This window comes from Pan troglodytes, chromosome 2, assembly GCF_028858775.2.
Source record: "Pan troglodytes isolate AG18354 chromosome 2, NHGRI_mPanTro3-v2.0_pri, whole genome shotgun sequence".
NCBI classification, from domain to species: Eukaryota; Metazoa; Chordata; class Mammalia; order Primates; family Hominidae; genus Pan; species Pan troglodytes.
In genome coordinates this window covers 157030525-157053913 of record NC_086015.1, presented here as the reverse complement: position 1 = coordinate 157053913, position 23389 = coordinate 157030525, and the positions used below count along the sequence as shown (strand labels likewise).

The window sequence follows — 23389 nt, the reverse complement described above, 5'->3', positions numbered from 1 at the left end:
CAGAACCCCAAGTTTCTTATCAGTAAAATCTGAGCAAACATTGATCACTGGAGGTAAAACCATGGGTAAGAAGTAATAAACATTGATTAATTTATTTCACTGCCAATCTTCCAGGTCCAGGGCCATGCGTCGGTGGGATGATCAACTCCAGCAGAGTTTCCAGCAGGCTTCTCCTTTTCCATAAAATGGATATCAACAGCACTCTGTACCTAAATAATGTCTAAATTACAGAAGGCCTCCCTCAGACAGCACTTGATAAGGGACATAGGAAACTCGACCCTGGCACTGCTGGCTATATTTGTCAAAAGCGTAGTGTGCAGCCAAGATACCTGTGGTAATTTTGAAGATATTCTGTGTATTAATTGCTCAGAGTTTCCTTTAGTGTGATCTCTATAGAAGAATATATAGAATATCATTTCTTTTATATTCTATATGATAAAGGGCTCTATGGTCAGATTAATGTAGGAAATGCTACATGTTCTGTACTCCTCTTGGACATTCTTAATGCATATTAGCATACTAAGAACCTTTGAGGAATTGTTTAAGATTGCTATCCCAGCATTTCTTAAACTTACTTAACCATTCTGCATTCTTTCTCCTTTTTTTTCATCCATACCCTTCCTGCTATACTTCCTCTTCCTTTTTATTTTTTCCCAGAATATCTACTATTAGTATTTTAACCTCTGATGCATTCTTTGGGGAAAAGTCTTCTAGATAGACTAGAATTTATTTTGAAATAAATTCAGACCAGCAAAAAACTATAGACATTTGTCCAGGTTGTTTACCCTTCAGAGTTAGCTCTCTTTGAGTTGCTTTTTGGTGCTACGTCCTCATAAAATTCTTATGAAAGACTTAAATGTAAAACTCAAAACTAAAAAATCCCTAGAAGACAACCTAGAAAATACCATTCTGGACCTAGGCCCTGGCAAAGATTTCATGACAAAGACACCAAAAGCAATTGCAACAAAAGAAAAATTGACAATTGGCGCCTAATTAAACTAAAGAGCTTCTGGACAGCAAAATAACTATCAATAGAGTACATAGACAACTTAACAGAATGGGAGAAGATACATGCAAATTATGCATCTGACAAAAATCTAATATGCAGAATCTACAAGGAACTTAAACAAATAAGCAAAGAACAAACAATCTTATTAAAAAGTGGGCAAAAGACATGAACACTTTTCAAAAGAAGACATACAAGTAACAAACAAACATATGCAAAAATGCTCAACATCACTAATCGTTAGAGAATTGCAAGTCAAAACCACAATGAGATACCATCTCACACCAGTGAGAATCGCCATTACTACAAAGTCAAAAGATAAACAGATAGTAGTAAGGCTGCAGAGAAGAAGGGATGCTTATACACTGCTGGTGGAAATGTAAATTAGTTCAGCCACTGTGGAAGTCAGTTTGGCAATTTCTCAAAGAACTAAAAACAGAACTACCATTTGACCCAGCAATCCCATTATTGGGTATATACCCAAAGGAATATAAATCATTCTATCATAAATACACATGCATATGTATATTCATTGCAATACTATTCACAATACCAAAGACATGGAATCAACCGAAATGTCCATCAATGGTAGAGTGGATAAATAAAAGTGGTACATATACACTATAGAATACTATGCAGTCATAAAAAAGAATGAGATCACGTCCTTTGCAGCAACATGGATGGAGCTGGAGGCCATTATCCTAAGCAAACTAACTCAGGAACAGAAAACTCAATGCCACATGTTCTCACTTATAAGTGGGAGCTAAACATCGAGTACACATGGACACACAGAAGAGAACAACAGACGTTGGGATCCACTTGAGGGTGGAGGGCAGGAGGAGAGTGAGGATCAAAAAACTACCTATTGGATACTATGCTTATCAAATAATCTGTATACCAAACCCCCATGATACACAATTTACCTGTATAACAAACCTGTACTTGTACCCCTGAACTTAAAAGTCTAACGAAAAAAAAATTCTTGTGAAGTCTATTTTTATATTTGCTACAAGAATATTGTTTGAGAGATGGTACATCCCAATTCTTATTGCTTCTCCTATGAAATTATACATGAAAATGACTTTAAGAAAATTTTCTGTTAATTACTAGAGAAACTGTTTCTCCCAAAGAACTGGTATTTCTTCCTCATAGACAATGAATGCTATCTGCAACACCATCTCCAATTAATAGAGGAACAATAAATGTATAATCTCAGTTAACCAGATGTTAGGAGATAGTTTGACCTAGAGTAGTATTAATTCAGCAGCTCAATGGCATTCATGATATTTATGACTTTCCATTTTTTCCAGCTCTGCCACCGTCGCTGCCAAGCTTGTTCTCAAGCTAGCCTCAGTTATGATTGTATAATGGCTACAGTAGCATCAGGAGTCAAATCCTTAGCCAATAACATATAGAGGAATAAAACACGGCAAGCTTTTTCAGTGTATTCTTGTTAGTTTCAAAGAAACATCTTCCAGAGGACCCCATCCTTCCACCCCCAACTTTACTAAGTATCCCTTACCATCTCATTGGCCAGGACCAGGTCAGATACTCACCTAGCAACTACTAGCATAATAACTACTAGCAGAGGAAATGAGTTTACCATGTGTCTTAGTCATTTCGGGCTGCTATATCAAATATCATAGACTGGATGGATTAAACAACAGAAACTTATTCCTCACAGTTCTGGAGCCTGGGAAGTTCAAGATCAAGGTTCTGGCAGACTTGGTGTCCAGTGAGGACATTCTTCCTGGTTTACAGATAGCCATCTTCTCCTTGTATCCTCAAATGGCAGACAGCAGAGGGCAAGGTCAAGCTTTCTTGCCTCTTGTAAGAGCGTTAATCCTGTTAATGAGGACTCTGCCTTCATAACCTAAGCATCTCCCCAAGGCTATACCTCCAAAGGCCATAATGTTAGGCTTCAACATATACATTTTGGGGCACATAAATATTTAGTCAATACCCCCATGACTGACTTAGATTAATGAGAATTACTCTGATTTTTTTTTTTTTTTTTTTTTTTGAGACGAGGTCTAACTCTATTGCCAGCCTGGAGTGCAGTGGCAATCTCAGCTCACTACAACCTCTGCCTCCTGGGTTCAAGCGATTCTCCTGCCTCAGCCTCCCGAGTAGCTGGGACTACAGAAACATGCCACCACACCCGGCTAATTTTTGTATTTTTAGTAGAGACAGGGTTTCACCCTGTTAGCCGAGATGATCTCAATCTCTTGACCTCGTGATCTGCCCGCCTCGGCCTCCAAAAGTGCTGGGACTACAGGTGTGAGCCACCACACCCTGCCAAGAATTACTCTTAATCTTTGTAGTTACATGAATAAAATGGAGTTTTGTTAATAAAGGAGAAAAATACCAATCCTGAGTAGAAACCAACAATGTCTATTAGGAAAACTTAGAGGATCTCCTTTTCATTCTAAGATGGTAAACTTAGAATTGTCTGTAAATTGTGAACATATCTCTATAGCTTTTCCATATTTGTTCTATTTTTTCTTAGTGGTGGTATCAATTTAAATTTATGTTTTCTGCTCATAATTTTATGTACACCTGCATTCTGACCTGTATTTTTGATGTTCTGTACCTTACATGTCTTTCAAAATGATGTATAATATGTGAAAATTATTGCTAATATATCAAGTGCTCAGCTAGGGGATAAAAAATGACTAGGCAACTGCTTTGGATCTGGACATTCAAGATTCATTGATATTCCAGAAAAATAGTTGGAACTTGTCAGTTCAAAGTGACTTTGGCCCATGCTTTCAAAAACATGGCTGTAGTAATCAACTTCCCAGGCATGGTAACACTGAATATTCTCATGTAATTAACATTTTTAATTTATAGACAAGCAGTAGTGGCACTTACTGTCACAGGTAGAATTTAATTAGCCAAGACAAATAAATTAAGTTTCACACTTCTATCAGGATAGTGGAATTGCAGAGGCTGGTCTGGAAATTTCAAGCCATTGAAGATGCCATTTGACCTCCCAAGGAAATTAACTTTCCCAACTGCCATTCTGAAAAGTTCTAATTAGATTAAGCCATATAAGTATTGTTTATTTACTCATTACAATGGATGCCATGTAGGCTACTTTTTTGGAATTATGGAAAATCCATCAAATATCTTTTTTCTTAATGTAGAACTGCATGACAAATTAGATGGAAGTCATCTTAGGACTGAGTGCATGTCAACTGAACTATAGGGCGGGAAGATTCACAGGTGTTAATCATATAAACCTAAAGTCTTATTTTGTTCTTGTCATATAGGGAATCCAATTTGTATGACACTTTCTTTTTTACAAGAGTCTTATAAGATATAGAATACATGACTCAAAGTATTCGAAAAAATTAGCTTGTGTGGTAATGGGAAATGTTTAAGAGGAGACACCGTTGTTGGGAAGGCAAATGTAGATTTATTTCATAGGAAAATAAATAATGAAAATACTTAGGGAACAGTATATGATTAATAGTAGTGATCTGAAGGAAAATGGTTACATTAAATAATATATAGGACAATAAGTATTGTAAGAGGGTATGCAGGTAAAGAGATAATTATGGGATTATGATAATTTAAGAACATAACGTGTGCTTGGTTGCCTGAAATAAAACAGGTTAAATTAGCATGATTACTTACACAGAAAGCAAGAAGACCATGTAAAAATTAACAAGAACACTGTCAGCACAGACATAATAAAGAGGAAGAGAAAAATTGATATTCTTGCAGCTGGAAAAGAGAGAAAGTAAGTGGAAGGAAGGACAGTTAAATATAATATGTGATTAAGTTATTCCTATGTAATGTGTAATATACGTTTTCTTAGTCTCCCATGAAATAATGAGTAAAAGCTAAAATTTCTAACAAATGCTTTACGGAGTGGCTTGCATTTGGGGAGTATGATAAAGGCTGAGACCTGCTCTCAGATTGGTTCAAGTGAAGCTTGCGGGGACAGACACAAATTTGCTCTATTAGTTGGAGTTTGTTCTCTGAGTAGATTTATTTTACTTTTGAATTTCTTTCACTCTTGGAAGTAGATTAGGCTGCTTTTTTTTATTGCTCCCTTGCAGGGGTCTAGAATAACCTTGAGCTCTGCTTTGCTTCTCTTCTTGTAGCTCTAGCACTCCAGTAAGGAGCACATCCCTCTCGCATCACAAAGGCTAATGATCCTTCAGAAAGGAGCCTCCTATTTTTGGCGTCAGGGTAAATGACCCATGTGTGGGACACTATAGGGAGTGAGGCAGAGTGGTCCAGCACTTCTACAGTCTTCTAATTAATTACCTTGATCATTTGCTTTTGGACAACCCCTGCTCTTAGATGACTTCTGCTGGACTCCAGCCTTGGAGTTTCCTGGGGACGTGTAGAATACATGCCTGGATCTTTGTGGTAGTCCTCTCAGCCTGTTTTAGGTGTATGTGCATGTGTGTAAGTGAGTGTGTTTTAAATATTGACTCCTCTCTTACTGTTTCCAATTTTCTTCCAGAAATTTCACAAAATGTTTTCCCTTCAGAGTAGCCTCTTTTGTCTAACTTTTGTTTATATTTCAGTTGGATTTTGAAAGGGAAGGGAAGCATATGCAATTAGTCAAGTCACAGGTATATATCCTTGATATTTTAAAAATGCTTTGTGAATTCTTGGGACCCACTCAATGAACTGGTATCCAATTTTCTCCTAGTAGTTAACAATACTACACTAGATTCAGTTTTCAGACCTCATGGTTTCGTGCTAAGGGAAAATATCCATTTAGCCCAGGAAAGCCGTTCTTGGAAATGACCTAAAGTGTACCAACTTGTATATAGTCCAACTTACACAATTCCTATTTTGCCTACAGATGTTAGCTTATAAAGGGAAGCACTGATTTAATCAATGGCAATTATACAACTTTGTGTGGTTATTGACTTCCCATTTGTGCCAGAATGTGGAAAACATCATAGGTAAAGGGAAAATTGATGGAATCTGAGCTGGTACTGTAGTTCCTGCCTGCTGCTATGTTTTTCTTCTGTTAGAGCTAAAATATTAAAGTTAGTGGGTACAAAAAATCTAATTAGAAAGAATAACCAAGACCTAATATTTGGTAGCACAAGAGGGGGACAATAGGTAATAATAACCTAATCGTTCATTTTAAAATAACTTAGAGTGCAATTGGATTGTTTGTAACTCAAAGGATAAATGCTTGAGGGAATGAATACCCCATTCTCCATAATGTGCTTATTTCACACTACATTTCTGTATCCAAACATCTTATGTACCCCATAAACATACAAATACTATGTACCCACAAATTAAAAAAAAATTAAGAAGTTTGACTACACAAATATACTAGATGCACATTCCAGCTAATAAAGAATTCTCACATACTCTTAGTGAGGAATACATTTTCCAAGTGTTGAAGTCAAAGCAGGCCAAGTATTTTGGAACAAGTTGTGAATTTGGAATTAAAAGACCTGGGTTCAAATCTTGACTGTCACTTTTCATGATTTTTAAAAAAATACCTGTTCTGCTTTTCCTCCTAGTTTCTTCCTCTGAACACTAGAAATAATAATATCTTCCCATTGTCGTTGAGAGTAAGTGAGGATTCCTAGTATTTAATAAATGCTCAATAAATTTAATTTAAATCTATTATTGCTATTTTATTATTCCATCCTCCTTTGCTGCTTCCTTTTCCCCATATGTCCCTCCTATTCTCTCCTGCCCTACTCCTTCCCTGAGTGTTGGAATTACTACAGACTTATATCCTTTTTCTGTCACTCTTATTTTTGTATTCAGCCCCATTCGTCTTTTCCTTGACTTACTGATAACTATTAGAGCAATACTAAAGTCAGAATTTTATTTTTTCTTTTTCACTCTTTTCTGTTCAAGTTCTCAAAGTATATTTTTTATTTGCTAACTTATCCTCTAACATCTGCCTCATGGCCAAGCTGGAAATGCTGAATAACAGAGATTACTTAAAACCTTCCTACTATTTAAATGACTTTTATAAAACTAATGTGTTAAAGTTAGCAACACTAATAAACTTGGTAAGATATTAAATTAAAAGTCAACTCAATTGCTCATTTTAAGTAGGAGTTACGAGGATGTTGCTCTAATAAGCCAAATGTTACAAGTATATAAAATTCTAAATTTGTGCAGAGTCCTTCCTAATCCCTGCCCAGAGCTAGACAAACTATATAGGAAGAAGGAACACTTCCCACAAGGCTGCCTTCATTTCAGACACCAGCTGAACACTGCAGCATCCCAGGACCACCCTTACTTCAGATGGGCTGGCTACAAACATGAGGATTCCCATAATTACCCTTAGGTTTGATAATTTGCTACAGGGACTCACAGAAATTGCTGAAAGCTGTTATACTAAGTAATAGGTTTGATAATTTGCTAAAAGGACTCACAGAAATTACTGAAAGCTGTTATACTCTCAAAGAGTATACAGGGAAAGGATACATATTAAAATTAATCAAAGGAAGTGATGCATAGGTCAGAGTCTAGGAGGAGTCTAAACATGGAGGTTCTCCTCTCCTGTCCTCTCCCCATGAAGTCATGCGGAGCAGCACCTCCTCCTGGTCGTAATGTGTAACAATGGCCAACCACAAGAAGCTCATCCAAGCTGTTGATGTCCAGAGTTTTTACTGGGGATCAGCCACATACTGTTTCTGCTGCTGATATTTTGTGTCCAGTACCTCCTGAAGTCAGACTAATGCCTTTAATCTGGTTACTCTGGAAGTCAAAACTGATGTAGCATGACTCAAAGCCCCTATTAAAAAATCACAGTTACACTGTTTGACAAGCAAACTCTTATTAGGCAGGATATTCTAGGGGCCTAGAGATTACTTCCCAGTAGCCGAAGGCTAAGGGCAGACCTCTTGTTGGGTGAAGTTAATTCTTCATTACACAATCTGAAAGTATAATTTCTTTGTCTTAGATTATCCTAAACATTTCTAAGCTGATTCTAAATTTTCATGAGTTGGAAATATACTATTCACTATGGAAGATGGAAGATAATTACTATCCCAGAAACTGAGATTTTTTTTTTTTTTAGCTTTTCACCTGGCATGGAGTCTGGAGCTGTGGGTATTCTAAGCAATTCTCAGTAAGAAACTATGATCGTTGCCTTTTTCTTCTTATAACACCCCAGTTTGGGACCAAATCTGGAGTTGGCTGGAATAACATTTAGATGAGTATGAGTTCCACAGGTAAAAGTTTCTCTATAAGTAAAGATTCCTGGATTCTGTAAATGGCATATAATGTTGATCTTACATCAGCAAGCTCTCTAAGAGAAAAGCAGTAAATCTTCATGTTGCTTCAGTAACTGTGCAAATGAATTCCTTCTAAGCTTACCTAGCAAGCTTCCCAGTTCAGACATAAAGAATATTAATAATGCTTCGAAGCAATTTTGCAACATAATAGGAAATCATCATTTTGGGGATGCTCTGCTTTTTGAAAAAGCTTAGATATTTGTTTCTAAAAATCATGGTGACAGCATGCAGCTGTTATAATGTGCTCAACACAAGGAGAAATTATTCTACTTGTGTGATTTGGAAGGGATTTTGGAAGCAACACCTAAGCACACAGTTGGGCAAGTCCTGCCAAGATGGCTGCATGACTCTGTTTATGGCGATTCTTGTCAATAATATAGCAGCATGCCTCCATGAGTGAGAAGTTCTGTTAGCAAACTCTGGGAGCTGTGCCTTTGTGTTCAGGGTATATATTATATACTTGGCCTGTTACGCTTTAGAAGCCAATTGCAGCTTGTTTCATTATTGTGCAGATTTGTATATAACACTTTTTTCCTTAGAAAAACAGTTCCCCACAATTAAACAATAAAGCTTTAAAGAAATTATCTTCTTATTCATTTTTTTGTCATCCTTAGCTTCAAACTCCCTTGTTAAAGAGGTGGTTCAGCACCATTATGAAATGTAGGTGAAACGATTACTGCCTATCATCAACATAGCATAACTAAATGGAACGAAACCCAAGTATGCAAAATAATGGAGTATTTAAACAAAAGAAAAACTAAATAGCTAGTAATATTTTATATGCACAAAGTAAAATGCATAAATTACAAAGTCAGCCAATTATATGGGAATGCAGACATCAAAACCACCCAATTTATAATATATGTGTTAGTCCATTTTTGCATATCTATAAAGAAATACCTGAGGCTGTGCAAATTTATAAAGAAAAGGAGTTTAATTGGCTCACAGTTCTGCAGGCTATATAGGAAGCATGATGTCAGCATCTGCTTGGCCTCTGGTAAGGCCTCAGAAAGCTCTCAATCTTGGCAGAAAGCAAAGGGGAACCTGGCATCTCACATGGTGAGAAAAAGAGAGAGAGACAGGAGCAAGTGAGAGAGGGAAGAAGTGCCACACTCTATTAAACAACCAGATCTTGCATAAACTCAGATGGAAAACTCACTATGTCAAGGACAGCACCACGACATTCATAAGGGATCTGCCCCCATGATCCAAACACGTCTCACTAGGCCCACCTCCAACATTGGAAGTCATGTTTCAACATGAGTTTTGGAAGGAATAAAACATTCAAAACATGTCAACATATACAGTTTCTATTGAAACATTAAATAATAAGATCTATAGTAGGTTTAGTAGCTACTTTAATTCTTAAGTAGCAATGAGCATTAAATAATATTTGCAACAATTATAAAGTGACAAAGGCATAACTACTGCTCTGACTACTATGCTAATAAATAAAAGAAATGTTGAGTTTCACCTAGAGGTTTGTAAAAATAAGGATGTAATCCAAGTCAAAAGACTCCCTGAATATTTTGGGCTAAAAATGCCAGGTTTAGGAGATAACTAAAATTAAGCGTATGTTTCTCTTTCTTTCTTACACACACACACACACACACACACACTCTCGCTCTCTCTCACACATGCACTCTGTCTCTCTCTCACTCTGTGTGTGTGTGTGTTTGCGTGTGTGTGTGTGTGTGTCTGTCTGTCTGTCTGTCTTTGGGGTGGATTATATTAGACAAAGACTGGTTCTAGTTTAATTGGCTTCAGAAATGCAAACTACTCTCTTTTAACAGATGGCCATCTAAATGAACTTTCAGAAAGTTATACTTTGCAATTTCTCCCACTTCATCTCTCTTTGCTATTCTCAGTCCATTTCCTCCAAACTCTTAATCAGGAAAGAAGAAAAAGTCTAGGATCCTTGGGAGAACTTGAGAGATGACTTTTGCCATTTTACCCACAACTTTGATGACGGAGGGAGTCAAATAAATGGATAGGATAGTGGCAACTGTAAAGAGGAAAGGCTTTCAGAAATAATCTGCAACAAGGGAAGAAGAAAACTTTGAAAAATTGATCCTAGAAGATGAACAGAGGAAAAGCCTAAAAGACCTGACCACAACTTAGAATTCAATCATGATCTTTAAACGCCAGCAATTATCAAATATATAAATTTATCTATTATAAACACTTAGTATATGTTTGTGAATGTGTACCTGTGTGATTGTGTCTCTCTGTGTGTCAAAAATTGCTTGATCTCCCATAACAACTTTTACTGTGTGGAATATGCTTTGGATCTGTGTCTCCACCAAATCTCATTTTCAGTTGTACTCCCCAGTGTTGGTGGTGGGGCCCGATGGGAGGAGATTGGCTCATGGGGGCGGATTTCTCATGAATGGTTTAGTACCATCCCCTTGGTGCTGTTCTCCTGATGGTGAGTGAGTTCTCACAAAATGTGGTTGTTTAAAAGTGTGTTGCGCCTCCCTCTTTGCTCTGTTTTGCTCCTGCTCCTGCCATGAAAAAAGCCTGCTCCCCTTGTGCCTCCCCAGAAGCAGAGCAGATGCCAGAATCATGCTTTCTGTAAAGCCTGCAGAGCCATGAGCCAATTAAACCTCTTTTCTTTATAAATTACCCAGTCTCAAGTATTTCTTTATAGCAATGCGAGAATGGACCAATACAGTGTATACTGCCTCTCCAATTTTAGAGATATGGAAACTGAGGCATAGAAATATTAAATTCTTGCCTAAGGTCACACATTTAGTAAGTAGCAGAGCCAGATGTAATGTGAAGTTTATTGCTTAACACTTTTCTGATATGGAAATGTCGAGGGCCTAGGTTGATCAAGCCTGGGTTTTACCCAAGTGTTTACATGGATCTTCCAAAATTTGCTGAAATGCATTTTTAAGTTTCCTAATTTTTCACTGGCATGTGGTATCTTACCCTATAATGCACTTTTAAAACAAGGCACTTGTTATATGCACTTTTCCTGAAGTTACCAAATGTGTGAATTTCCTCCTTAGCTAATATTTCACATGCTTTTTTGAACTCTAAGTCTTTCCAGAACAGAGTGGGAAGACTGCTCTAGCTACCCATGAGCTTTTCCAAATTACCTGCTCAGCCTCACTTAGAGCTACATGCCTGAGCTAGTAGTGCATGAAGAAGTTCATTAGAGAAAGGAATTGGATTTGATGAATTTTTTCTAAACACTGATTGACTAAGACAGTCCATTTTGCAAACATTTATATTGCAGTAAAGTTTAATTATGGATTATTTTGCCATGAGACATACTAGACTGACATGAAACAGAGAGTAAACATTTACAAAGCAGTATAAATATTTCTAATTTTCTGCTAATTGCTTTTTTATTTTATTTACAGTTTTAGGTACAAGTACATAGAATTGTGTTATCAGAATAGGAAATTCAGAAAAATTCATAAAGACAAAGAAATAGATTATAAGGAATATAGAAAGAGTATCCAATATGACAACTTCTGTATGTACACATTAAATTTTACTCTCTGTGATGTTAATGGTCAAATTAGTCAAAAATAGATAAACCAATGTGCCATCTGATGTGGCTGCTTTGGAATAATTATTTTGCTCTCCCACATCATTGGGGTGTGCAAATGGCAAAACTTTTTCAGCTTCAGGATGCTAGCCTAATATATTCTGTCACCAGATTTTTTTTAAAGCAAATGTCTGCATTGATTTGCTTCTTAAAGTGACTAAAGGATTATAAACACTAGGTTAGAATTAGGCTAGTCCAAGATATTTTCTATTTGTTAGAGAATAAATTTTTACCTTGAAAAAGAGCTCAGTATAAAAAAAATGACTGGGTGGGAAAAGAAATTATTGAGGGAAATATTTATATTCAGGGGCAAAAGTCCAAATTTCAATTGTGTGTCCAATACTTAGTGTGTTTATATTTGGTAATTGCTATTTAGGTTGGCTTCTGACACATGCAGATTTGGATCGATGAGCCAAATAGAAAGGAAGATAAGATAAGCCTGGAATGAGAAGCCTATGCACATTAGTCTCAGGTCCAAAACCAATTTTGTCTTACTGACCTACTTTGGGTACTAGATAATGCAGAATGTAAAATAATAAGTAAATATATTAAATTGTAAATCTGAAGTCATTAAGTTTAACTCAAATCTTGGTTTTATTTGATCTCTAAGACCCTCGATAAAAATGATTTCTTGGTTTGCATCAGTGCAATAAAGCATGTAAGGAGAGTCAATAGGTTCAGTTCATTGCTATAATTTTCACCTAGGTTTATAACTTCACCAATAAAAATTCTGGTTTAGAGACAGAGAAAAGAACTAACTACCCAGTATTGATCAAAACAGTAAGTGTATGTCTATGTCATATAGCACCTGTAGAGGGTAATGCAATAGAATTTTTATTGTGATTGCTAGTTAGGGTCTATGAAGTCCAAAAATATGTATGCAACTGTATAAGAAGTTGTTGTTTTACAGGACAACAAAAGGAATAATGGGCCTAAACTCATACTATGGAAATTAATTACATCAGGTAATTCATCAGTTAAATTAAACATAGATAATAAGTAGCTCAAATTAGGATGTCTATACAGGAGGTTCTATTTTTAACTTCCAGTATCTTTAAGGATTGCTAAAAAATGTTACCAGCTCACTTTCCTGGCTTCCATTTTGAACTTTTTAGTTTGTTGCACAATGTCCCTGTGCTATGGTTTCTTCATTGGAACAGTGACTTGGCATTTATATAGATTTAACACCAATTGAGAAAGATTTTCAGTGTTTCTGTGTGCAATTGCTCTCAGTTCAAACTGTGTAGAATTTTTGCAAAATGTTTCCATAGTGCAAACTCTCTTTGTTCTTTTCTTTGTGTGTGGAGAACTTAATCATTTCCTTCAATGTTCTCCGTAAAATACCTGAAGCAATTGCTCATTTCCTGTGATAGGTGCTGTCTAGGCTCTACATAATCGCTGCTTTTATATGATCAGAGTTTCAGGATAGGAAGTGAGAAGAGTTTTCTATGACTCTAGTTACTGGCAGGAAGACATCAATTTATAGGCTGGGAATAGCTTATTAAAAAAAAAGCTCTTTAGGATTCAAAATCTTTAGATTTCTTGGTGATACTTCATAGACATCTCTGCCAAACTCATATTTTGTCTGCTCTTAGCTGTCTTGATTATTTTGCCTAAGCCATTATCATTCCACCTACGGAAAAATCTAGTTGACGGGACAAAGAAAGATGGCATAGAAAGAAAGTTGTGTTGGAGCTCAGAGAATGATACCGCTGTCAGGCCTCTGAGTCCAAGCTAAGCCATCATATCCCCTGTGACCTGCATGTGTACATCCAGATGGCCTGAAGCAACTGAAGATCCACGAAAGAAGTGAAAATAGCCTTAACGGATGACATTCCACCATTGTGATTTGTTTCTGCCCCACCCTAACTGATCAATGTACTTTGCAATCTCCCCCACCCTTAAGAAGGTTCTTTATAATCTCCCCCACCCTTAAGAAGGTTCTTTGTAATTCTCCCCACTCTTGAGAATGTACTTTGTGAGATCCAGCTCCTGCCCGCAAAACATTGCTCCTAACTCCACTGCCTATCCCAAAACCTGTAAGAACTAATGATAATCCACCACCCCTTGCTGACCCTCTTTTTGGACTCAGCCCACCTGCACCGGGGTGAAATAAACAGCCATGTTGCTCACACAAAGCCTGTTTGGTGGTCTCTTCACACGGACGTGTGAGACATTTGGTGCCAAAGACCCAGGTCAGCGGGACTCCTTCGGGAGACCAGTCCCCTGTCCTCACCCTCACTCCATGAAGAGATCCACCTATGACCTCGCGTCCTCAGACCAACCAGCCCAAGGAACATCTCACCAATTTTAAATTGAGTAAGCGGCCTCTTTTTACTCTCTTCTCCCACCTGTCTCACTATCCCTCAACCCATTTTCCTTTCAATCTTGGCACCACCCTTCAATTTCTCCCTTCTCTTAATTTCAATTCCTTTCATTTTCTGGTAGAGACAAAGGAGACACATTTTATCTGTGGACCCAAAACTCCGGCACCGGTCATGGACTCGGGAAGGCAGCCTTCCCTTGGTGTTTAATCATTGTGGGGATGCCTGCCTGATTATTCACCCACATTCCACGGTGTGTGATCTCCACAGGACACCTGCCTTGGTCATTCACCCACATTCCTTTGGTGGCAAGTCAATTGCAGGGACACCTGCTTTGGCTGCTCACCCATATTGCAGCCCAGGGCTGCTCACTCCACCCATTCTCTCTGTGTCTCTACCCCTTTTCCACTTTCCTGGGGGCAAGCACCTCCCACCCCTTTTCCACTTTCCTGGGGGGCAAGCACCTCCCACCCCTTTTCCACTTTCCTGGGGGGCAAGCACCTCCCATCCTGTTTCCACTTTCCTGGGGGGCAAGCACCTCCCACCACTTTTCTACTTTCCTGGGGGGCAAGCACCTCCCACCCCATTTCCACTTTCCTTGCAGCAGGCACCTCCCATCCCGTTTCCACTTTTCTGGGGGGCAAGCACCTCCCACCCTTTCTCCACTTTCCTGGGGGCCAAGCACCACCCACCCCTTCTCTCAGTGTCTCTACCCTTCTCTTTAAACTTGCCTCCTTCACTATGGGCAACCTTCAACCCTCCATTCCTCCTTCTTCTCTCTTAGCCTGTGTTCTCAAAAACTTAAAACCTCTTCAACTCTTGCCTGACCTAAAATCTAAGCGTCTTATTTTCTTCAGCAGCACTGCTTGGCCCCAATACAAACTCAACAATGGTTCTAAGTAGCCAGAAAACGGCACTTTTGATTTCTCCATTTTACAATACCTAGACAATTTTTGTCGAAAAATGGGCAAATGGTCTGAGGTGCCTGACGTCCAGGCATTCTTTTACACATTGGTCCCTCCCTAGTCTCTGCTCCCAATGTGACTCATCCCAGATCTTTCTTCTTTCTCTCCTGTCTGTTCCTTCAGTCTCCACCCCAAGGTCTGAGTCTTTTGAATCCTTCTTTTCTATGGACTCATCTGACCTCTCCCCTTCTCTCCAGGCTGCTCCTCGCCAGGCCAAGCCAGGTCCCAATTCTTCATCAGCCTCTGCTCCCCGACCCTATAATCTTTCTATCACCTCCCCTCCTCACACCCGGTCTGGTTTACAGTTTTGTTCTGCGACTAGCTCTCCCCTACCTGCCCAGCAATTTCCTCTTAGAGAGGTGGCTGGAGCTGAAGGCATAGTCAGGGTACATGTGCCTTTTTCCTCTATCATACCTTTCCCAGATCAGCCAGCATTTAGGCTCTTTCTCATCAGACCCCACTAAATACATACAGGAATTCCGATATCTAACTCTGTCCTACAGTTTAACCTGGAGTGACTTAAATGTCATCCTGACTTCTACCCTCTCCCCAGATGAACGGGAAAGAGTTTTTTCTCTAGCCCAATCTCATGCTGATAACCGCTGGCTCCAGGAGACAAACTTCCAGGAAGGTATTAGAGCAGTCCCCCGAGAAGATCCCCAATGGAACTATCAGGCAGATTCCCCAGGTATAGCTAGGCGAGATTACATGGTTTCCTGCCTAGTTGAAGGGCTTAAAAAGGCAGCTTACAAAGCTGTTAATTATGACAAACTTAAAGAAACTACCCAAGGTAAAGACAAAAACTCAGCCCGGTTCCTGGCCCACTTAGCAGCAACCCTTAGATGCTTTACTGCCCTAGACCCAGAGGGGCCAGAAGGCCCCCTTATTTTTAATATGCGTTTTATCACCCAGTCAGCTCCTGACATTAGAAAAAAGCTTCAAAAATTGGAATCCAGCCCTCAAACCCCACAACAGGAATTAATCAACCTCGCCTTCAAGGTGTACAATAATAGAGAGGAGTTAGCCAGACAGCAATGCATTTCTGAGTTACAGCTACTTGCCTCTGCTGAGACAACCCACAACCATGTCTCCAACGTACAAAAAATTCAGAACATCCAAGCCACAGCTCCCAGGGGCTCCTTCAAAACATCCTCGTGGACCTTGCTTCAAATCCCAAAAGCCTGGCCACTGGGCCTCAGAATGCCCACAGCCTGGGATTCCTCCTAAGCCGTGCCCTGTTTGTGTGGGCCCCCACTGGAGGTCGGACTGTCCAACTCACATTGCCGCCGCTCCTAAGGACCCTGGAGCCCAAAGCCAATGTTCCTTGGCTGACTCCTTCCCAGATCCCCTCAGCTTAGCAGCTGAAGACTGACACTGTCTGATTGCTTCAGAAGCCTCCTGGACCATCACAGATGCTTCAGGTAACTCTTACAGTGGAGGGTAAGTCCATCCCCTGTTTAATCAATACGGGGGCTACCCACTCCACATTACCTTCTTTTCAAGGGCCTGTTTCCCTTGCCCCCAAAACTGTTGTAGGTATTGACGGCCAGGCTTCTAAACCCCTTAAAAACTCCCCCACTCTGGTGCCAACTTGGACAACATTCTTTTATGCACTCTTTTTTAGTTATCCCCACCTGCCCACCTCCCTTATTAGGTCGGGACATTTTAACTACATTATCTGCTTCCCTGAGTATTCCTGGGATACAGCCACACCTCATTGCCACCTTTTGCCCCAGTTCAAAGCCTCCTTCACATCCTTTCCTTGTATCTCCCCACCTTAATCCACAAGTATAGGATACCTCTACTCCCTCCTTAGTGACAAATTATGCACCCCTTACCATCCCATTAAAACCTAATTACCCTTACCCCACTCAATGCCAATATCCCATCCCACAGCATGCTTTAAAAGGATTAAAGCCTGTTATCACTTGCCTGTTACAGCATGACCTTTTAAAGCCTATAAACTCTCCTTACAATTCCCCCATTTTACCTGTCCCAAAACCGGACAAGCCTCACAGGTTAGTTCAGGATCTGTGCCTTATCAACCAAATTGTCTTGCCTATCCACCCACTGGGGCCGAAGTCATATACTCTCCTATCCTCAATACCTCCCTCCACAACCCCTGCATAACCCATTATTCTGTTCTGGACCTCAAACATGCTTTCTTTACTATTCCTTGCACCCTTCATCCCAGCCTCTCTTTGCTTTCACTTGGACTGACCCTGACACCCATCAGGCTCAGCAAATTACCTAGGCTGTACTGCTGCCAGGCTTCACGGACAGCCCCCGTTACTTCAGTCAAACCCAAATTTCTTCCTCATCCATTACCTGTCTCAACATGAGTCTTCTATGTGTATCTCTGCACATGAGATGGGTCTCCTGAATACAGCACACTGATGGGTCGTGACTCTTTATCCAATTTGCCAGTCTGTGTGTTTTAATTAGAGCATTTAGCCCATTTACATTTAAGGTTAATATTGTTATGTGTGAATTTGATCCTGTCATTATGATGTTAGCTGGTTATTTTGCTCGTTAGTTGATGCAGTTTCTTCCTAGCCTCCATGGTCTTTACAATTTGGCATGTTTTTGCAGTGGCTGGTACCAGTTGTTCCTTTCCATGTTTAGTGCTTCCTTCAGGAACTCTTGTAGGGCAGGCCTGGTGGTGACAAAATCTCTCAGCATTTGCTTGTCTGTAAAGGATTTTGTTTCTCCTTCACTTATGAAGCTTAGTTTGGCTGGATATGTAATTCTGGGTTGAAAATTCTTTCCTTGAAGAATGTTGAATATTGGCCCCCACTCTCTTCTGGCTTAACCTGACCTTTCTCTCTGGCTGCTCTTAACATTTTTTCCTTCATTTCAACTGTGATGAATCTGCCAATTATGTGTCTTGGAATTGCTCTTCTCGAGGAGTATCTTTGTGGTGTTCTCTGTATTTCCTGAATTTGGATGTTGGCCTGCTTTGCTAGATTGGGGAAGTTCTCCTGGATAATATCCTGTAGAGTGTTTTCCAACTTGGTTCCATTCTCCCCATCACTTTCAGGTACACCAATCAGATGTAGATTTGGTCTTTTTCACATAGTCCCATATTTCTTGGAGGCTTTGTTCATTTCTTTTTATTCTTTTTTCTCTAAACTTCTCTTCTTGCTTCATTTCATTTATTCGATCTTCAATCACTGATACCCTTTCTTCCAGTTGATTGAATCAGCTACTGAAGCTCGTGCATTCGTCACATAGTTCTCGTGCCATGGTTTTCAGCTATGTCAGGTCATTTAAGGACTTCTCTACACTGGTTATTCTAGTTAGCCATTCATCTAATCTTTTTTCAAGGTTTTTAGCTTCTTTGCTTTGGGTTCAAACTTCCTCCTTTAGCTCGGAGAAGTTTGATCGTCTGAAGTCTTCTTCTCTCAACTCGTCAAAGTCATTCTCTGTACAGCTTTGTTCCATTGCTGGTGAGGAGCTGCGTTCCTTTGGACGGGGAGAGGTGCTCTGATTTTCAGAATTTTCAGTTTTTCTGCTCTGTTTTTCCCCCATCGTTGTGGTTTATCTACCTTTGGTCTTTGATGATGGTGATGTACAGATGGGGTTTTGGTGTGGATGTCCTTTCTGTTTGTTAGTTTTCCTTCTAACAGTTAGGACCCTCAGCTGCAGGTCTCTTGGAGTTTCCTGGAGGTCCACTCCAGACCCTGTTTGCCTGGGTATCAGCATCGGAGGCTGCAGAACAGCAAATATTGCTGCCTGATCGTTCCTCTGGAAGCTTCGTCTCAGAGGGGTACCCAGCCGTGTGAGGTGTCAGTCTGCCCCTACTGGGGGGTGCCTCCCAGTTAGACTACTCGGGAGTCAGGGACCCACTTGAGGTGGCAGTCTGTCCGCTCTTAGATCTCAAACTCCATGCTGGGAGAACCACTACTCTCTTCAAAGCTGTCAGACAGGGACATTTAAGTCTGCAGAGGTTTCTGCTGCATTTTGTTCAGCTATGCCCTGCCCCCAGAGGTGGAGTCTACAGAGGCAGGCAGGCCTCCTTGAGCAGTGGTGGGCTCCACCCAGTTCGAGCTTCCTGGCCACTTTGTTTACCTACTCAAGCCTCAGCAATGGCGGGCGCCCCTCCCCCAGCCCTGCTGCCACCTTGCAGTTTGATCTCAGACTGCTGTGCTAGCAATGAGTGAGGCTCCGTGGGCGTGGGACCCTCTGAGCCAGATGCAGGCTATATTCTCCTGGTTTGCCATTTGCTAAGACCATTGGAAAAGCGCAGTATTAGGGTGGGAGTGACCCAATTTTCCAGGTGCTTTCTGTCACCCCTTCCCTATGCTAGGAAAGGGAATTCCCTGACCCCCTTGCACTTCCTAGGTGAGGCAATGCCTCGGTCTGCTTTGGCTCACACTCGGTGGGCTGCACCCACTGTCCTGCCCCAACTGCCCGATGAGCCCCAATGAAATGAACCCAGTACCTCCGTTGGAAATACAGAAATCACCCGTCTTCTGCGTTGCTCACACTGGGAGCTGTAGACTGGAGCTGTTCCTATTCGGCCATCTTGGAACTGCTCCCCTAAAAATTATTTATACCCCTCACAATTCTCTAAGTTTTCTGATTTCCCTCTCTTCTGAGTGTCAACTTGATTGGATTGAAGGATGCAAAATATTGTTCCTAGGTGTGTCTGTGAGGGTGTTGCCAAAGGAGATTAACATTTGCATTAGTGAACTGGGAGAGGCAGACCCACCCTCAGTCTGGATGGGCACAATCTAATCAGCTGCCAGCACAGCCAGAATAAAGCAGGCAGAAGAACGTAAAAGGACTTGACTTGCCTTGACTTGAGTCTTCCTGCCTTCATCTTTCACCTGTGCTGGATGCTTCCTGCCCTCAAACATCAGACTCCAAGTTCTTTGGCTTTTGGACTCTCTGACTTACACCAGTGATTTGCCAAGGGCTCTTGGGCCTTTGGCCATAGGCTGAAGACTGCACTGTTGGCTTCCCCACTTTTGAGGTTTTGGGACTCGGACTGGCTTCCTTTCTCCTCAGCTTGCACAAGGCCTATTGTGGGACTTCACCTTGTGATCATGTGAGTCAATACTCCTTAATAAACTCATCTTCTTATATACATCTATTAGTTCTGTCCCTCTAGAGAACCCTGACTAAGAGAGAAGGGTATAAAAGATTCTGAGCCTCATTTGTTTGTTGGGTAATCACTCTTCTGTCATTTTTTCTATGTACATTAATGAAAATTTGTGCCTTTTCTTCTGCTAATTTGTTTATTGTCAGTTCATTTCAGCAAACCTTCAGAGGACAGAAGGGAAGTTTTCCTTTAGTCCTTACATTGTCACTTTCATTCTCTTTCACTATTCTATTTTGAGGATGAATAATTGTGCTCACATCTTTCTAACACACCTTGTAAAGACTTCTACAATGAACACCGATACTTTTAATTTTGTTCAACTACGTTTTATTACCCAACAAATACCAGTGTGCTCTAGAATAAATTAAATAAATAAGATGAAAATAAGGAAGAAAAAGTTGCCTGCAATCCTTTCTCCTACCTTCATTACACATAAGATAACCACTGTTAACATTTGGGTACATATCCTCCCAGCCTTACACATAACTATATATATGCTTCTATATATATAGATAAATGTTTGATGCAAAATACTTACAATCCACATTTTGTTATCAGTGGCAAGTCCATATGGGTCCACAGCAACCTCAATTCTTGCCTCCTCAGAAGAAAGAAGTCAATGGAGTGGCATAAGGCAGAAGAAGGGACTGAGGCAAGTTTTAGAGCAGAATTGAATGTTTATTAAAATGCTTTAGAGCAGGAATGAAAAGGAGGAAAGTACACTTGGAAGAGGGCCAAGCAGGCAACTTGAAGGACAAGTGCACCTTTTGACCTTTTGATTTGGGGTTTTATATGTTGGTGAACTTCTGGGATCTGTGTCCCTTCACTCCTGATTCTTTCCTTCTGGTTGGCCATTCACATGTGTAGTGGCTGCTAGCAGTTGGGAGGGGGGCATGTGCAGTGCGTTTACTTGAATTGTATGCATGCTTACTTGAGGCCGTCTTCCCTTACCAGCCAAATGTCCCTAGGAGGTCATATACCAGTTAAACTCTGCCATTTTTGTCTCTTAGTGCGCATGCTTAAGCCTACTCTCTCAACTCCTGAGATCTTATTGGAAGCTACGGATTACCAGTTTCAGCTTTTTCCTATCTGTAGAAGACTGCCTTTCTCTGGTACTGGCTGCAATCAACTATTATTTTAGAGAGACTCTTAACCACCTGACCATCACTTGATTGTCACCTGACATTCCTGGTTGGAGGTTGGGAGGGCACTCTCCTGCCCTATTATGTCTGACTAGCTACCTACTATATAATAATTTCAGAAACTAATTAAAAATGTTGCATCTTTTAGATCTTTAGCTTAAATATGTTTTCAGATATCCTTTTCATTCTCTCCTAATCTCTCAAATTAAGCTAATAGTTATTAACCAGGTAATTGCTAAACATATCTTTTTTTGCAAAGAAAGACATGTGAATTTCCTCTTAACCTTCCTGAGTTCAAATTAATACATTTAAATATACACATTGAAGGCTTACAAGTTCTGAAATAAACTAGGGACTGGGAGCAATAACAAAGGTAAGTATTGATCACTCTCTTTAAGTCAATTTTAATATTCTCAGGGATACAAAACAAATGCATGATGGATTGGAGAGCAGTTAAGCAACAGAGAAAAGAGAAGGGTAAAACACTGAAAATTAATGAAGCCTCTGAAAAAGCTTCAAGAGCTAGAAGGGGGCTGCTAGCCCTGAGGAATTTAAACTGTGGAAAAGAGGAAAAAATTATTAAAGGTGGGAAAAGCAACATCAACTATATCATGGAGTCAGGGATGAGCTTGGCATGACAAACCTTCATAAAGTGGAGGATGTACAGTGGGAAACGGTGGTTGTGAAGTTTGATGAGAAGATTGAAGAAAAATATAATTTTTATTAGTTTATAACATTTTGACCTGAATCCATATTTTGCCCATCTGAGTGATATGATCATCTAGGAGCTAAAGGAAAACTTCCCTCTGCCCTTTGAAGGTTCACTGAAATGAACTCACTATAATGGGAGAAAAGGCATACACATTTCTTAAGGTGCATGGGGGAAAAATTACAGAAGAGTGATTATCTAGCCAATGAGGGTTGCAAGTTAAATATTCTTCTTCATAGGGAAAGGGGAAATGGGGAAATGTAGGCATTTTTGAAGGGTAGTAAATGATTTTTTTGAGAACTGAATGGGCCCAAAAGAGCAGACAATAGTTTGTAAATGATTCTCTTTGGAAACTAAATGGGACAGAACAGACAGTGACCTGGGATAAGGTTCCTCTGAGCTCTGGGTGAGGTGATGAATTGCCAAAAAGTGAGGAGTGGAACTTCACTGTGAACAAAGGCTGTCTTATTATGCCAGATAAAGTCTTCCAGGTAATTTTTTGTTGCTGCCCTCACACTAGATGAAAAGTCTGCCTGTGTGTGGCAATGACTTTTAGTCTTTTCTCTGGTTATTTGATGAGATCCCTAGGGAGAGAGTTTTAAGACAATTGAATTTTATTTTGGAAGAAGTTTCCTTGCCAGATTAGGGAACTTTCAGAGAGAGTTCCTCTTTGCACTTGGGTGGGTGGTGGTGGAAGTGGATGTGGGGTAGTGAGGGGAGTGGAGTGGGGTGGGGATTGAGTGGGGCTTGGGAGGGGTGGTGAAAAACAAGAGGTTAGAAAGGTTTTGGTTCTGAGGCAGCTCTAAGGCCTTCAAGTTTCCTTTAATTCAAAAGCTCTCAGCATGCCAAAGCACCATATTCTGGGGTATCATCCTCTGAGCCCCAACAATAGTGATTTTTTGAAAACTTTATTAAATGTAAATCTTTACATCCATCTTCTTTTTAGCCCTAGATCAAAATTTTTACCTGCTTGCCAATGTCTTCCAGATCTTTCAAGTCAAATATGTCACACAATGCGTTCATTATATTCTCTCTAATAAACTTTCTCAATTATCACCAAGGAATCTGTTAAGCAAAATTTAACTAGAACTTGTCGCAGTAAGGAAGAACACCAGTTTAAGAGTCTTATTAGTGTCTCAGAATTGGAAGTCAGAAGCAGAATATCTACAAAATATTGGCAACTAGGATCAAGTAATTAAAAGTCTTCAAGATTGGAGCTAATTGAGACTGTACAAAATCTCCTACAGAAAGTCTTGATAAGTAAACTTTTGTTTGGTAAGTGGGCTGTTTGCTCAGGTGAACAAACTTTTTGATACATTTATCT

General features: G+C 40.0%; 1 long non-coding RNA gene across 3 annotated transcripts in view; it reads left to right on the top strand.

Moving 5' to 3' along the window:
* LOC104005809 (uncharacterized) overlaps window positions 1–23389 on the top strand; it is a 557346-nt gene that overhangs the window by 85632 nt on the left and 448325 nt on the right. For 2 of the 3 annotated variants that reach the window (XR_010155847.1, XR_010155846.1), the window contains one exon: window positions 8040–8193. The exons of the other annotated variant lie outside the window; for it this stretch is intronic. This is a non-coding gene — a long non-coding RNA (uncharacterized LOC104005809). The remainder of the gene's footprint in view (window positions 1–8039; window positions 8194–23389) is intronic. 3 annotated transcript variants of the gene reach the window in all.